Raw genomic sequence first — 17073 nt, 5'->3', positions numbered from 1 at the left:
CCTTTCGTTTGGCCAAAAAACAATGAAAATAATACAAAAATACGAAATAAAGTGTGGTCTCTTGAACCAGTGTGCAATTTGCGTGACAAACCTCTTAATTTCTTGAGACATTGCATACAAATTGTTTAACAAATATTTTTCATATTTTATTTTTCTTTTTTGGTTAAATTATTTACCGTCACCTAAAACGCAAACGGCCCTATCTAACATTTTTAAAATTTTACAGGAGAAGCAAAAAACTATTTAAATTAAAAAGTTTGTTTCTATCAGCGCGATTTATTTTTATAAAATAATCAAATTGTTTAATGGTGAAACGTATTATTTGTTATGATAGTTGACATTGGCGTACATAAAAATGGAGAAATTGGACTTTTTACAGTTAATATTTAAATGTTTTTGTAAATAGAGCCTTTTGTTTTTTGTCAATCAAATCGCTAATTTTGGTCGGAGGAGACTAATTTATTTTGTGGACATTTGTTTTGATGCAATACATTAGAATCTGCAATAAAATCGATTTTGGATTTTTGGTTAGTTAGGACCGTTTGCGTTTCAGGTGACGATATGTATTTTACTTTGGTTTATTTTTTCGGGTTAGCACCAAACACCTTATTACTATATGCTATACGCACAATTGGACGCATTTTTTCAGAACAAATTCGACGAAATTCGTCGTACGTAACGAACTGTGCGATAGGTTTATTTCTTTTTCATACGCAGACGAACGACGAATAAATTGGTGTAGGGTGACCCGCTCACATTTTGGTTTTAGAACTTTTTTACATTTAGTTAACGCGATTTTTTATTAATATAATTTCCTTTTAATATGAAAATAAAAAAATATTAACAAATATTCAAAAAAATATTTTTTTTATATACATGGTCACACCAATCAGTATGTAAACTGAAATTGATTTAAAAATTCATAAATTTTTATTAATTTCGTGTAGTTTGTTTAAAAATGTGTTGAAAATCATTATCAAGCAATTCGTTGTTTTGGACGAAATTGGTCGTTCGTCCCAATTGTGCGTATACCAATATGAAAAAATATTGAAAATTTCGTAAATACGTAGGCAATAATGTTCTGTTACGATAGAAAAAGCTCATTTCATTTTAGACATTTTTAAACGAAAACTCTCAAATGTTTTTTAAAGACAAAATTTTTAAACTTAATAGTAATAAACAAAGAATAATAAGAAGTTGGACTATGACATTGCACAGTGGGGCAGAATGGAAATTTTTTGGAAATAAATCTGGCATTTCTAAACGGCTGATCCGATCGGGATAAAATTTGGCGTGAGCGTAGCCAAGGAGTATTCGAGTTTAAGTTTTGAAGATGAACCCTGCAGATGCCCCAGGGACGGCGCTGTGGCGGCTCAAAGTAGGGTACCTACGACATGTAAAATTTTTAAACTCGTGCCATTTTTTTGTTTTTCACCCAAATACAAAGATAATGCTATATTTTATAAAAACAATTAAAATTGAATGCAAATTTTGTAATTTTAATTGCACAATATTATAAACAAATTTTACAATAAAATGACGTTTATTATCAAGACAACGTTGTCTAAACAATTGTTTAGAAATATAGTTTTTGGTTTTTAGAAAATGAATTCCTTCGTAATAAACGAAAGAAAATGTCAAAAATAGACGATAGACAAAGGCCTTTCGTTTGGCCAAAAAACAATGAAAATAATACAAAAATACGAAATAAAGTGTGGTCTCTTGAACCAGTGTGCAATTTGCGTGACAAACCTCTTAATTTCTTGAGACATTGCATACAAATTGTTTAACAAATATTTTTCATATTTTATTTTTCTTTTTTGGTTAAATTATTTACCGTCACCTAAAACGCAAACGGCCCTATCTAACATTTTTAAAATTTTACAGGAGAAGCAAAAAACTATTTAAATTAAAAAGTTTGTTTCTATCAGCGCGATTTATTTTTATAAAATAATCAAATTGTTTAATGGTGAAACGTATTATTTGTTATGATAGTTGACATTGGCGTACATAAAAATGGAGAAATTGGACTTTTTACAGTTAATATTTAAATGTTTTTGTAAATAGAGCCTTTTGTTTTTTGTCAATCAAATCGCTAATTTTGGTCGGAGGAGACTAATTTATTTTGTGGACATTTGTTTTGATGCAATACATTAGAATCTGCAATAAAATCGATTTTGGATTTTTGGTTAGTTAGGACCGTTTGCGTTTCAGGTGACGATATGTATTTTACTTTGGTTTATTTTTTCGGGTTAGCACCAAACACCTTATTACTATATGCTATACGCACAATTGGACGCATTTTTTCAGAACAAATTCGACGAAATTCGTCGTACGTAACGAACTGTGCGATAGGTTTATTTCTTTTTCATACGCAGACGAACGACGAATAAATTGGTGTAGGGTGACCCGCTCACATTTTGGTTTTAGAACTTTTTTACATTTAGTTAACGCGATTTTTTATTAATATAATTTCCTTTTAATATGAAAATAAAAAAATATTAACAAATATTCAAAAAAATATTTTTTTTATATATATGGTCACACCAATCAGTATGTAAACTGAAATTGATTTAAAAATTCATAAATTTTTATTAATTTCGTGTAGTTTGTTTAAAAATGTGTTGAAAATCATTATCAAGCAATTCGTTGTTTTGGACGAAATTGGTCGTTCGTCCCAATTGTGCGTATACCAATATGAAAAAATATTGAAAATTTCGTAAATACGTAGGCAATAATGTTCTGTTACGATAGAAAAAGCTCATTTCATTTTAGACATTTTTAAACGAAAACTCTCAAATGTTTTTTAAAGACAAAATTTTTAAACTTAATAGTAATAAACAAAGAATAATAAGAAGTTGGACTATGACATTGCACAGTGGGGCAGAATGGAAATTTTTTGGAAATAAATCTGGCATTTCTAAACGGCTGATCCGATCGGGATAAAATTTGGCGTGAGCGTAGCCAAGGAGTATTCGAGTTTAAGTTTTGAAGATGAACCCTGCAGATGCCCCAGGGACGGCGCTGTGGCGGCTCAAAGTAGGGTACCTACGACATGTAAAATTTTTAATCTCGTGCCATTTTTTTGTTTTTCACCCAAATACAAAGATTTTTATATTTTGTGAAAGCGCTCGACGAGATCTTGAAAAAACATGCTTGGACATACTACTTATCTCTTATAATATCCGAGTTATAGGCATTTAAAAATTTAGTGATACAAAATTTACCATACCTTGGTCCGCCTTTTTTTGAATACCGGGCGTAATTTTGGACCAAATGGACTCAATTTTTTCTTGTTAGTTAGACAACAAAATTTCCAATAATATACAAAAAATTTCAGATCAATATCGTTTACAGATCCAAAAATATACGTTTTTTAATTTAAAAATTCAAAAAATTTTAGATTTTTGGCGTTTTTTTGCCAAAAATGTGTCTTAACTCTTTTATTAATAAAATAAAATTTTTATTAAGAACATATAACAATTTTATAGTTTTCTAAAAGGTATCTTTACGCAGAACGCTTTGGCGTAAAAAACTTGTCCTATTTTTTGAAAATGTTGCCACTGCGTCCTTCCGAATATGACCTATTTTTTATCAAAACTTCAACTTTGGGCGACATGTTCTAAAATCCCAAAGCTGGGATCAGAAAACTGAAAGCAGTTTTGGAAACCTCAATATGTTTTCTATTTACTCCAAAAGTATTTTACCAGCCCTGAAAGAAATGTGGACCCTATGGGCAAAAAAGGAAAAAATTCCATTTTTGGGATTTTCATTCCTATTTTTGGGAATTGCGGGATGCCCTTTGACCTTTTCATTTTTTTTTTTTGCATATTCTTATTTGAAATGAAAAATTTAACAAGCGTTGAAAATTTCTTTGAGTTTTGTTCATAAATAAAGATTTTGTCATATATTACATATTTGTTTAATTTCTAAAACTATGATTTATATCAAAATTTTAATAGGATCGCAGATAGCTACAACAATTTAGTCCATATTTATCCCTTAATATCATTTTTTAGTTAGATATGGAAATTCTCGACCCTTTACAAAAAATTTCAAGCCAATATCTCAATTACATTCAAAAATATGTTCATTTAAACCTGTGTCCTTTAATTTCATCTTTTTCATATTTTAGTATTAAGTATGACAGCACATATTTAAATCTTATATTTACCCATTTTCTATTTGTTTGCTTATCCTTATAATTGAAAGGTCCTATTATGCTTAAATATTCAAAAATTTATAACTATTTTTTACCTAAATTTGTTCGACAGATCATTTCGTTCTGTTTCGTTTATGATCATGTAGGTAAAAATATACAGGTAATGATAATTTCGATTCATTCACTAATAAGAAATATCAATGACTGAATTACAGTCCTAAATGTTAATAGGTAGACAATTCGTAATTTTTTACTTTGGAATACCTGTATCGGAAATGACAAGAATTGGTATATAAGTAGACTTCTCAGATTTTAAGTACCATATTTAATAAATCTACAATGAAGATTACATTAAAGTACGAAGAGTTGTGTTCCGTTTTATGGAGTATATCTTCAAAAGGGCCAGAAAGAATTGAAGACATTTCAAATTATATAAAAACTTCATATAGTAGAAAAGTAGACAAAACAGGCATATCAAAAATTGAAAACTTTTTAAAACTTTTTGATGTAAAAAGTAAGTCTGTGGATGGAAATCAAAAGAAATTTCGATTAAAATTTTGTAGTTGGATGGAAACTACTACGGAAATCTCAACTTACAACACATCAATAGGAGCGCCTTGCAAGTCATACGAAGACTTATGTTCAAGGTAAAAAAAAGAGGGTCACACAAAAACTTTTTTCAATCTCAAATGAGGAAATTGCTGATACATTTAACGAAATGCTGAAAAAGGAAAACCAACATATGGATGTCGTACATATTGCAACTATTCTTCCTAATGCATCACCAAAACGACTTAAGCGAATTGTGGAAACCAACTCCAACATCATAATCAAATTTTACTGAAGAGGAAGCAATAGCGCTTATGTTGGAACTGGGTCTCAGTCGAAATAAGTACCAAATATTAAGGAAAGCTCTGCATGAAAAAGGACACAATATATTACCATCATACAAGGCCAGGAAAAAAACAAACTATCCTACTAAATCAACAAAAAATAATGAAGAATTGAAAGAACTGAGAGCTGCGGAAAAAAGCAGAATCCAAGAAGAATTTAAAGTTCAGATGGGATTAAACATCGACAAACCACTTTCAAGTTGCGGTAGTACAAATGACGGTAATACGTCGAGAAGGTTTTTTCGTGATTTTGAAATTACTTCAAAAATAACTGGAATCGACAAGGAGTTGCTTCGAAGAGTTAAAACTATTTTAATGGCACTGAATAGTAAACATAAAATTAATGAAAATCGATTTGGGGAATACACATCTGAAATTTCTAAATTACTTGTATCTCTGTATCCATGGAGGGAACTAACACCAACAGTACACAAAGTATTGTGTCGTGGTCAAATAATAATTGAATCGAATATTCTTCCACTTGGAGAGTTAACAGAAGAAGCCCAGGAAGCGAGGAATCGAGATTTTAAGCATGTTCAACTATTCACCTCAAGAAAATGTTCCAGGCAATCACAGAATGAAGATATTTTTAATAGTTTACTTCTATCTTCTGATCCTGTTCTTTCAACTATGCGAAAAAGATGGATTTGTTATGAAACTCTATCATCTCAAAACAAGGAAGATTTAAAGGACTTATATTACCTTCTGGATATGTATACCGATATGACAGATTATTTTATAGAAAATAAGTAGTGTTAGGAATTAACTATATAAGTAGGTTGTAAGAATTAATTGTATTATGTTTCAGATAAACAGTTCAAATAAAAAAAGCTATTATACTAACTGATGATATTGTATTAAATTGTGTTTTATATTTCGGTGGGCGGGAAAGGTAATTTGTGTGGGGTGATTTAGGTGTTGTTGTGCGTGGCTCATAATAAAATTATAATTTTTTTTTATTTTATATACAATATTATAATAAAATAATTAACTAAATAATTTTTAAAAATTGTCCAAATATTTTACTCAACACCAAATGTATGTTCTGTCATACTTAATACTAAAATATGAAAAAGATGAAATTAAAGGACACAGGTTTAAATGAACATATTTTTGAATGTAATTGAGATATTGGCTTGAAATTTTTTGTAAAGGGTCGAGAATTTCCATATCTAACTAAAAAATGATATTAAGGGATAAATATGGACTAAATTGTTGTAGCTATCTGCGATCCTATTAAAATTTTGATATAAATCATAGTTTTAGAAATTAAACAAATATGTAATATATGACAAAATCTTTATTTATGAACAAAACTCAATGAAATTTTCAACGCTTGTTAAATTTTTCATTTCAAATAAGAATATGCAAAAAAAAAAATGAAAAGGTCAAAGGGCATCCCGCAATTCCCAAAAATAGGAATGAAAATCCCAAAAATGGGATTTTTTACTTTTTTGCCCATAGGGTCCACATTTCTTTCAGGGCTGGGAAAATACTTTTGGAGTAAATAGAAAACATATTGAGGTTTCCAAAACTGCTTTCAGTTTTCTGATCCCAGCTTTGGGATTTTAGAACATGTCGCCCAAAGTTGAAGTTTTGATAAAAAATAGGTCATATTCGGAAGGACGCAGTGGCAACATTTTCAAAAAATAGGACAAGTTTTTTACGCCAAAGCGTTCTGCGTAAAGATACCTTTTAGAAAACTATAAAATTGTTATATGTTCTTAATAAAAATTTTATTTTATTAATAAAAGAGTTAAGACACATTTTTGGCAAAAAAACGCCAAAAATCTAAAATTTTTTGAATTTTTAAATTAAAAAACGTATATTTTTGGATCTGTAAACGATATTGATCTGAAATTTTTTGTATATTATTGGAAATTTTATTGTCTAACTAACAAGAAAAAATTGAGTCCATTTGGTCCAAAATTACGCCCGGTATTCAAAAAAAGGCGGACCAAGGTATGGTAAATTTTGTATCACTAAATTTTTAAATGCCTATAACTCGGATATTATAAGAGATAAGTAGTATGTCCAAGCATGTTTTTTCAAGATCTCGTCGAGCGCTTTCACAAAATATAAAAATCTTTGTATTTGGGTGAAAAACAAAAAAATGGCACGAGTTTAAAAATTTTACATGTCGTAGGTACCCTACTTTGAGCCGCCACAGCGCCGTCCCTGGGGCATCTGCAGGGTTCATCTTCAAAACTTAAACTCGAATACTCCTTGGCTACGCTCACGCCAAATTTTATCCCGATCGGATCAGCCGTTTAGAAATGCCAGATTTATTTCCAAAAAATTTCCATTCTGCCCCACTGTGCATTGTTTTACAACAATAACATTTCCTTCTCTTCACAGACGAGTTCTGTGTAAATCAGTGTGACCAGGTCTCAAAAAATCCCATCCAAAATAATGCTAGAAAAAATGCTAAATTGATTTTAAAATGACAAAAAAAAAATGCTAAAATTTTTTAAGTGTTTTTATGAACAATTCATATTAATTTGTAACTGAAATTCATTGTAATTTATATCAAGTAAGAAAGTATATTCTGCCGTGGTTGACCATATGAGTATAAAATTTGATTTATTTTTCGTAATAAAGCATTTATGTTGAATTGAACCTTGGTTCCGATATATTTAAACTAATTTTCTGAGAAAGGCTTTATACATTTGTATATGTATGGGGGCAAGGTAAAATAAAGGACGGACTTTAACCATTTTTAAAAGGTTTTGTCATTGGATCAAAAGCATACGAAATTTGTTTTGAAAATTTCAACCTCTACCAGACGGTCAGACTTACATGGCTTAATCGATTCAGAAAATTATTCTTAACCGATTAGTATACTCAAACGTAGTATAGTGGAGTAGGGTAAAAAATTAAGTTCCGTGGTATTAAGATAAACAGAAATGCTAAAAATTATTTCAAAATTTTTAAAATATTTCTGAATGCAAAAATTACATTAAAACTCTATTAATTACACTAGTTGCTCATGGTATAAAACCTATATGTGTTTTCGGAAGGAAAAGTATAATATTTCTAGTTTTACTTTTTTTTATATAAAAAATTTTATTTGTCTTCCTCAAAACACTTTAAAAATGTTTTTCATCTCACAAAAATATTGAAAATTCCGTTGAAATAATTTTAAATCTCGGTGAATAGATGTCAGGTTTATAACTCATACTTCCAAGATTTTTTCGGAAAAATATATATGAGAATGTTTGAAATGAATTGAGAGATATATTCAAATCCGTAAGTTTGTAATTCTGGAATAAATTGTCAATAATATTTTCGAAATTTATGTATTTTTTTTTAATAAAAAAAACGTGACAACAAAATTACTAAAAATTTGGTAAAAATAAAAAGAACAGAAAGTAGGATGAGAAAGTCTTAATTATATATTATTGATTTTTTTCAATACTTATTTTCAATAAATTAACAAGAACTCCTGAAGGATGATAAAAATTAAAACCTCTTTATTTCGTATAGGAAAAAAATAAAATTTGTTAATTAACCGTCATACATAGCCTTTTCCAAAATTATATGTTTCATTCCATGAGCAAACAAAAAGTATTAGTTTGTAAAATAGCGTACTGAACGTATTTGTAAAAATATATGAAATCTCTTGAATTATTTCTATCACCTCGAATTTAAAAAAGCTTTGGGTTCCAGAAAAATATTTTAGAATACAACATTTTAAAGTATTCACTTGTATTGGCGTAATTTTAAGTTATTTATCTTCATGAATCTTCTTGCATTATTTTGAATTACAGTGTAAATTATTTCATTTCTCATATTTCTTGTTGCTTGTGTTTGGGTAGACATTTAATTCTGATTTTTTTCCGGTTAAACCTATTTCCAATATAAATCTTTTTTGATTTTGAAAATGCTAAAAATATTTTATAAAAATGCTAAATAAAATGCCAAATGCTAATTTCAAATTTTACGGCTAAATCAAAATAAAAAATGCTAAATCTAGCTGCAAAAATGCCAAAATGGTCACACTGGTGTAAATTCAACACACTTGTGAGAACTCAATTCTCTCACAATACTTCAAAACTTTTTCGCGAAAATACCGAGATAATAGGACTTGAACGACGTTTTTTCACAAACACATAACTATTTTTTAATTTTTTACACAATTTTATCGCATTTGACAATCCGAAATATTTTTATTTTTCACAAACTAAAAAAAATATTTTTTTAATTTTTTTGACAATTAATTTTTGTGTGTTAAAATTAAAATTGACAAAACAGTTGTATATTTTGGTATTGAAAAAGAAAAAATTATTTAAAATAAACTTATTTTTTTGCAAAAAAAGAGATTTTAAGTCCGAAAAATATATTTATTAAATGTTTACTGATTAGATGAGGGCAAAATAAATTAAAAATTCTGCGAATGTAGAAATTTAAATGTTATTTATTTTTCCTAAAATTTTTATGTACGATTTTATGCAAGTATGTATGTTTGGAAAGTGTGGTGAAAGTGGTTGGAGCTCCAATACTAATACAAAAATTCTACCAATACATACTTAGAGTTAGGTACCGAATGACAACTCCTTTACGTACCAACTGACAAGCCCCAAATTCTTTATATTCTTTGGTAATAAAATTAAATGTTCATGTGAGAACAAAAATGTTTTAGAAAATTGAGTAAATTGTATAAAAAAAATAGTTTTAACTAACAGCCTGTTTTTTTGACAATTTCATTTTTCTACGAACAAGTTTAAAGTTTGTTTTTTATAAAACATTTGAACGTTTTTGTTAATAATAATATTAATAATAATAATAATAATAATAATAATAATAATAATAATAATAATAATAATAATAATAATAATAATAATAATAATAATAATAATAATAATAGTAATAATAATAATAATAATAATAATAATAATAATAATAATAATAGTAATAATAATGATAATAATAATAATAATAATAATAGTAAAAAATGAAAAAATATTTCTTGAAAAACAACATAAAAATTATATGCAATGTGTCAAGAAATTTTAAGATTTATCATGAAAATAGCATCCAGTGCCTGTGTTCTGTAACTTGATCGAAAAGCTTTCGCATCGATGGAATTTTTTTTGTTTTATGTCTACTCGATGAGAAAGCTTTTCGATCAAGTTACGGAACACAGGTTCAGGGAACCACATTTTATTTCGTATTTTGGTATTATTTTCTTTGTTTTTTAGGCAAACGAAAGGGGTTTGTCTATCGTCTATTTTTGACATTTTCTTTCATTTATTACGAACGAATTCATTTTCTAAAAACCAAACGTAAAACCAATTTTGTTCGTAATTTTTAATAACGAAGACACATTTTTATTTCTGTAGGTGTAAAATATTTTACATTAATGTGGCGTTTGTCATTTATTTTCAAAGCATTTATTATATCTTTTCATCGCCAGATCCAAGCGTTCAAAAAGCATCTGTTAAAAATACATATCGATACCCTATATTCAAAAAGTGCTAAATCAATAAAGTTTAGTTTTCAGGAAAGCAAAAAAACTATTTGATTCGTGAAATATTGCACTAAAAGACAATATTTCTTCCATAATATGTTTTTAACATCCTTACTAATTCTTACCTATGAACAAATTTTAATATTTTGCACATTTTAGCGACTTATTTAAGTTAAGCATGTTTTGTTCAAAGAATAGAACAAAAATTTCTTCTAATAATATGCGTTATTTTATAATTTTATGAAATGTTTTTTTTTAAGGATATACATAAGTCAAACCAGTAAGTCCAATAAGATGCATTTACACCATTTAAGTAGAAAAACTCATGGCATATCTGCTTGTTTACTATTCCTTATTCTCAGTACAAATGTATTAAATTATGAAAAGTTTTTGAATATAAAAAGTACCAATATTTTTTGAATAACACAGAAAAAAATATGCACAATTTTTTTCTTAATAATCGTTTGCTTAAATTTAATTTCGATTTTTATAAATATTTTTATTTGGGTTTATAACGAATTTGTTTGATGTTCACACAGAAGGAAAATATTTTCTAACAAACACTTTATTGAAATAAATTTAACTTTCAGTAAATATTTTTACTGATTCAATAAATGTTTTTGTTTGAGTTTTATTTTTATGTCAGCATATGGAATACAACAATAAAACCAGTTTTGGAATGTACTAAAATGAATTGATATAATTCTTATTTGGTTTATAACACTTAATGTATAAGTGTTTCAGTTTTCACAGTACAAAATAATAGTTTCTAGAATTAGAAACGTTTTCTTAAAAATGTTGTAAGTATATATGTAATTTTTTTACTACTTTTAGTTTTAAATATTTTTTGTAAAATTTTTGTTAAAATTTAGTATATATTTTTTAACAAAATTTTTATAGATTCAATAAAAAATTTTCTTATTATTATTGCCAAAATACAATAAATAATTTAACTGTTTCAGATAACATATTTGCTTGAATTTCAGTACAAATACTAATAACTTGTGTTATTGTTTCAGTAAAATAATTGTTTGGAAATGTTGCGATTATTTATTAATGTTTTTCGTAAATAGTATATTATTTTAATAAGAAAAATCCTGAAATTTTTTCAATAAAGAATTTACGAATTTGAGTACTTGATTTTACGAATTTCGTGATAGGTCCTATTTTAGTAAAAAAAATACTTGGCTTTATGAATTTTTTGTTTGATTTTGAATTCCATTTTTTTCTGTGAATACTCCATAATTTGCACATTTAAAGACTTTTTTATAATCAAAATTCTAAATTGGAACCATAGAATATTATAGATCTTAGTGTTATAAACGATTTCTGAAATAACTTTACATTTTTCGGAAAAACATTATTTAAAGTCTAAAACTGGCTTTATATACAAATATATAAATGATCATATCTTAAAAACTATACATTCAATTTATTAATCTTCACCTGTTTTGTGTTCAGCATGTTCATCTTGTTAATATACAAAATAAATTTTAAATAAATTTGAAGTTTTAAAAAATTTAGTAAAATTTGTTTGGAAGTTAGCACTTATTTTCAGGGTGTCAAAAAACTGCTAATTGCAGTCGCAAATCACTAAATATTTGACTATATTTAGTACCATGCTTAAAAAATAGTAACTCGTTAAAATTTCCCCTTACAAGCTAACTGAAGTCAGTCAACTGTGTCAACACATTGCTGCAATAACTTGCAAGTGGTTTTGTTTTTCTTCAGCAGCCACACACACAAGCAGCGGCCATGTTAAGTTTTTCAACTCAGCCGAACTGAACACAACGACTGAACAGTAAAAACAGTTTTGCGTGTGCTGCTTACGTATTGCTTAGTTTTTGGTTTCGTTTTCTTACTAAGGGACGTAAAAAAACTGATAGTTTGACTGGTTAGTACAAATCAAGCCGACTGAACAATAAAACTTGATGGGTTGTTTGTTCATTAAGACTTTGTTATTGTATGCAATTTGTTTTAGTATATTGTATGTTTTTGTGTTTAAATTTGACAAAAGTAAACAAAGTAATTGATAATTATTGCTAATAGAAATTGTTAATTAATTTAAAATTTATAAAATTATAAATTACTATACTTATAAATTTAGATATTTTCTTTAAATAAAAATTGATTTAAATTTAAGCATTTTGATGATATTTTTGTGAGATTTTGTTATTGTATGTATGTATGTATGTATGTATGTATGTATGTATGTATGTATGTATGTATGTATGTATGTATGTATGTATGTATGTATGTATGTATGTATGTATGTATATTAGGGTGGGTCGAAAATAGGCTTTTCGCTCGGATCAACATCTAATAGTGAAATTATGTTGTATTTTAACGTCAAATGGAAGACTGTAAAATATTATTCAATTTTTTTGAGGGTAAGAGCCCGCGCATCGCCGCCAAAGTTTGTAAATGCGTTTATATGGGAAAAATGGCACTTTTTGGAGTTTTTTCACAAAATGATGCTTTAAGTATTAATTATTGCACCATTTTATAGCAAAATCGTAATGTCTACAAAATTGTCTTTCCAAAAAGATGGAAAAACTCAAAATTGGTTAAAAAAGTTTTGAGTTATTAAAATTTCCCCTGAGAATTTTGGGATTCTGAAGACATATAAAAGTAAATATAAGAAAATTTTTGTTAGTTTTGAAAAATTTTACAAAAAATATTATGTTTATCTTTATAAGGTTCATAAACGTGCTAGTACGAATTTTTATTCAAATTGGATAACGCTTACTCGGTTTAGTCTGTGGTCAAAAAAGGGCCATTATTTTAACAGCATCTCCAAAACTCCATTTTCAAACTTTAAAAAATTTTGTTAAATGGATTATTAAAAATTAAAGTTTTTTATGCTGGATATTATAAAGGATATATATAAGAATTAAAAAAAGAAACTTCTAGATGACTCTTGGAAGTAAGGTATTGCCAAAGACTCTTCTAGATGTAACTAGGAAGTCACTTCTTGAAGTGACTACTTAGTATCATCTAGAAGTGTTCATATCTTATCTTCTAGAAGATGAGTTTTCTCTTCATCTAGAAGATGAGTATTCTCTTCTTCTAGAAGATGAGTATTCTCGTCTTCTAGAAGATGAGTTTTCTCTTCTTCTATTTGTATACTCACCAAAATAAAATCTATAAAAATAAATCTAAATAAAATGAAATTTTATGGTTTTTATTGAAATAATTGAAATAAAAATAGTAGAAAAAATAACAGATTTAACAACTAATCTAAAAAAAGTAATATATGTACATTAGACCGACTCACAAAAAATGGTGCTTGAGTTACCCACCTCAAAATATTCGCTGTTATGTAATATGATGTTACCCAAAATATTTTCGGTTAAGTGTTGTCCATTCGTTTAAAGAAAAAATTCAATATTTTACCCAGCTTCAAAAAATCTTTGTTATGTTTTATAATGGTTCCCAAAATATTTCAAGTCTATCGATCGCCGTTCGTGAGCTGAACCCGTTACAAAAAAGTCCCTTTTTAATTTTTTTTTTTTTTAATTATACAGCATATCTTAAACAATATATACAGTATGTGGTATCATTTGAAAGGTTTTTTGAAGCCAAGTCTAATTTGCAAAATTGTGCATACATTTTATTTTTCTTAGTGAAACAAACAAAAATTAAAAAAAAATAATTCCAAAATACCTTTTTTTTAATTTGGTCCAGCTCACGAACGGTCATCGCTAGACTTAAAACATTTTGGGAATTATCATAAAACAAAGCAAGGTAAATTTTGAGAGGGGTAACAAAAACACGTTTTTGCTTTCCATACAGAGTGAGTCAGTCTAATGTACATATGTATCAAAAATTTGGAATTATTACCTTATAATAAGATAATTTTCAGGAAATCTGTATTAATATTCCAACTGTTGACTGGTATACTTCCAAAAATTGTAAAACGTTGGACTCTAAAATATTTTTGTAGTTCTTCATAAATTTTATGATCAATCCATCAAATTGTAAGAGTTATATTTTGGAACGCATTAATCCTTCAACGAAATAAACAAAAATAATGTTATAATTAATATTGAATATATGTACATACTTTTGTATTTATTGAAATTACCTGTTATACTTTAGGAAGCAATAAAAATGGGATTCTCTTATGATCTATTGATCATTTCCCACCGAAATTTAAACGTTCAGATCCATTTTTTACATTTTCTGCAAATAATCGACATTTTTAATGGAACCGAAATAAGACATACCAGACCTACCAGATCCCTTTTTTATATTTTAATTCGGTTAGAAGTATTTTAATAGGGGGTACAATATTAGCTACTGCTTTCTAAAAAAAATAAAATAATTAAAAATTAATTAATTTATTGTTTTGAATCAATAAAAACATTACCTTTCATGAACATTTTTTAAATAACTTGGAATTAAACCGTCTATAAAGATCTGAAATTACTAAGTCATGGATTATTTTTAAAACTATTTACAGTCATTAACGATAGAAACACCTTAACGACCCTAAACGGGATATTGCTTTTGACACTAATACTGCAATACTATTTTTTGTTTGCTCTCTTCTAATTAAGGAGTTATACACTTTCAAAAACTTAAGAATATTAGTAAAGGCCTATAATTAGAATAATTAAATCCAAAGCTATATGAAAATTAATAAAATTGTATTTAAAAAAGGTGGTTTTAAAAATATTTGATTTTAATATTAAATATCTTATATGGGCAATTTCGTGTCAAGTGAAGTCAAAAAATAATTTATGTATAAAACAGTAGTATTAATGTGAATATAATGATTCCAGCTAGCGTTTAAATACTTAAGTAAAATTTTAATGCATTTTTTTTTGTTACAATAATGAAATACAAATAAAATTTTAGCTCAAAGTGATCATACGTAATCTAGAAACAGGACCTAAACGCGCAAATAGTTTAAAAAATATTGAAAGTTAAGTTTTAACTCAAATAAATCTAAATAGGTTAAAAATGCAATATTCATCAAATGTAAGCCGAAACGTACAACTTGAAAAAGCCTTTAAATGCTTATAACTCCTAAACCAATTAATAGAGAGACGAAATTTAATATAAAATCATTTTTAATTAAACATATTAGACTTCGTTTAAAAATAATGAAAATGGAAGCCGTTTAGAGTTGTTAACTTATTCCTAAAATAGTATTTTAATGTAAAATATGACAACTTACTTTTTAATTTTATTTATATAATTCTTGAAGATAATTACTTTTTGGAATATATTTAATAAACTTCACCAATTAACAAAACCTTCTTAAATGTTTATTAACAGTTGACTTTTAACATAACACTGTCAAATAGGTTTTTTTTATTACTTAAGATTCACAATATATTAATTACACTATTTTTCTATAAATATTATCAATATTATTCAATAACTCATTTAAGTTTTACAATGAATAATTAAAACTGAACATGACTGGACAAAACACAAAACATCACTGAACTTAGCAATATTTCTGCATTATTTATTTTTTCGCGTTCACGCTAAAAAATGGAGTATTTATATTTTTTTGTTTTTGTACTCTTCTTACTATCATCCGGAAGTAACCTAAAAGTATACTTCCAGACGGAAAACTAGAAATCAATGTATTTTGTTTTTGTAAAATGTGTGCTCTCGTCTGACAATCGTACAGAAGTGACTACAATCCACATTTCCAGATGAATAAAATGCAACATTAATGTGAACACTCTTCAAACTGTCTTCCAGAAGTGACATAAACATACAAATCAAGAAGATACAAATTAGGAAACAATGTATTTTGTTATTGTAAAATGTGTGTTCTCATACAACTCTCATTCAGAAGTCACTAAAACGTATACTTCCAGATGAAAAAAATTCAACAGTCATGGTTTTTTGTTTAAGCAAAATGGATGCACTCTTCTAACTATAATCCGGAAGTAACTTAAAAGTATATTTCTAGAAGACGAAAATTCGAAATAAATGTATTTTGTTTTTGTAAAATGTGCGTTCTCGTCTGACAATCGTCCAGAAGTGTTTCTGACGTGGCGTCGGGGGTGATGCGCAATAGTTTTGTCTTCTAAATGTTTGAAGGGTTGTGTTCAGTTCGGCTGAGTTGAAAAACTTAACATGGCCGCTGCTTGTGTGTTTGCTGAAGAAAAACAAAACCACTTGCAAGTTATTGCAGCAGTGCGTTGACACAGTTGACTGACTTCAGTTAGCTTGTGAGGGAAAAATAAATACTTGAACCTTCTTCAGTTCAGTCGACATTTAAAAAAATAAAAATAAAAACTAAATATTAAACCCTGGTTAGAACATGTTTTAAAGTATTACCCCATTATTCACAAACAAAATTTTTATTTTATAAAAGGTTTATAAAACAAAATTTCCATACAAAATCTAATTTATAAACCGTTTATTAAATAAAAATTTTGTTTGTGAATAAGGGGGTTAATATATATCTTTTTCTTGATTTTTCGTAAAAATTTGCATTTGCCGACAAAACTGTCCCATTAGGTGTCTGACGAATATGCTACAGGCAGAGTTCACTTACCTACTATAAATATTTTTTT

The sequence above is a fragment of the Lucilia sericata genome, unplaced genomic scaffold, assembly GCF_015586225.1.
Source record: "Lucilia sericata isolate MDLA Ls3-8-SP2 unplaced genomic scaffold, ASM1558622v1 Contig000043F_arrow, whole genome shotgun sequence".
Lineage (NCBI taxonomy): Eukaryota > Metazoa > Arthropoda > Insecta > Diptera > Calliphoridae > Lucilia > Lucilia sericata.
The sequence above is the reverse complement of the archived record's forward strand: the minus strand, read 5'-3'. Positions refer to the sequence as shown.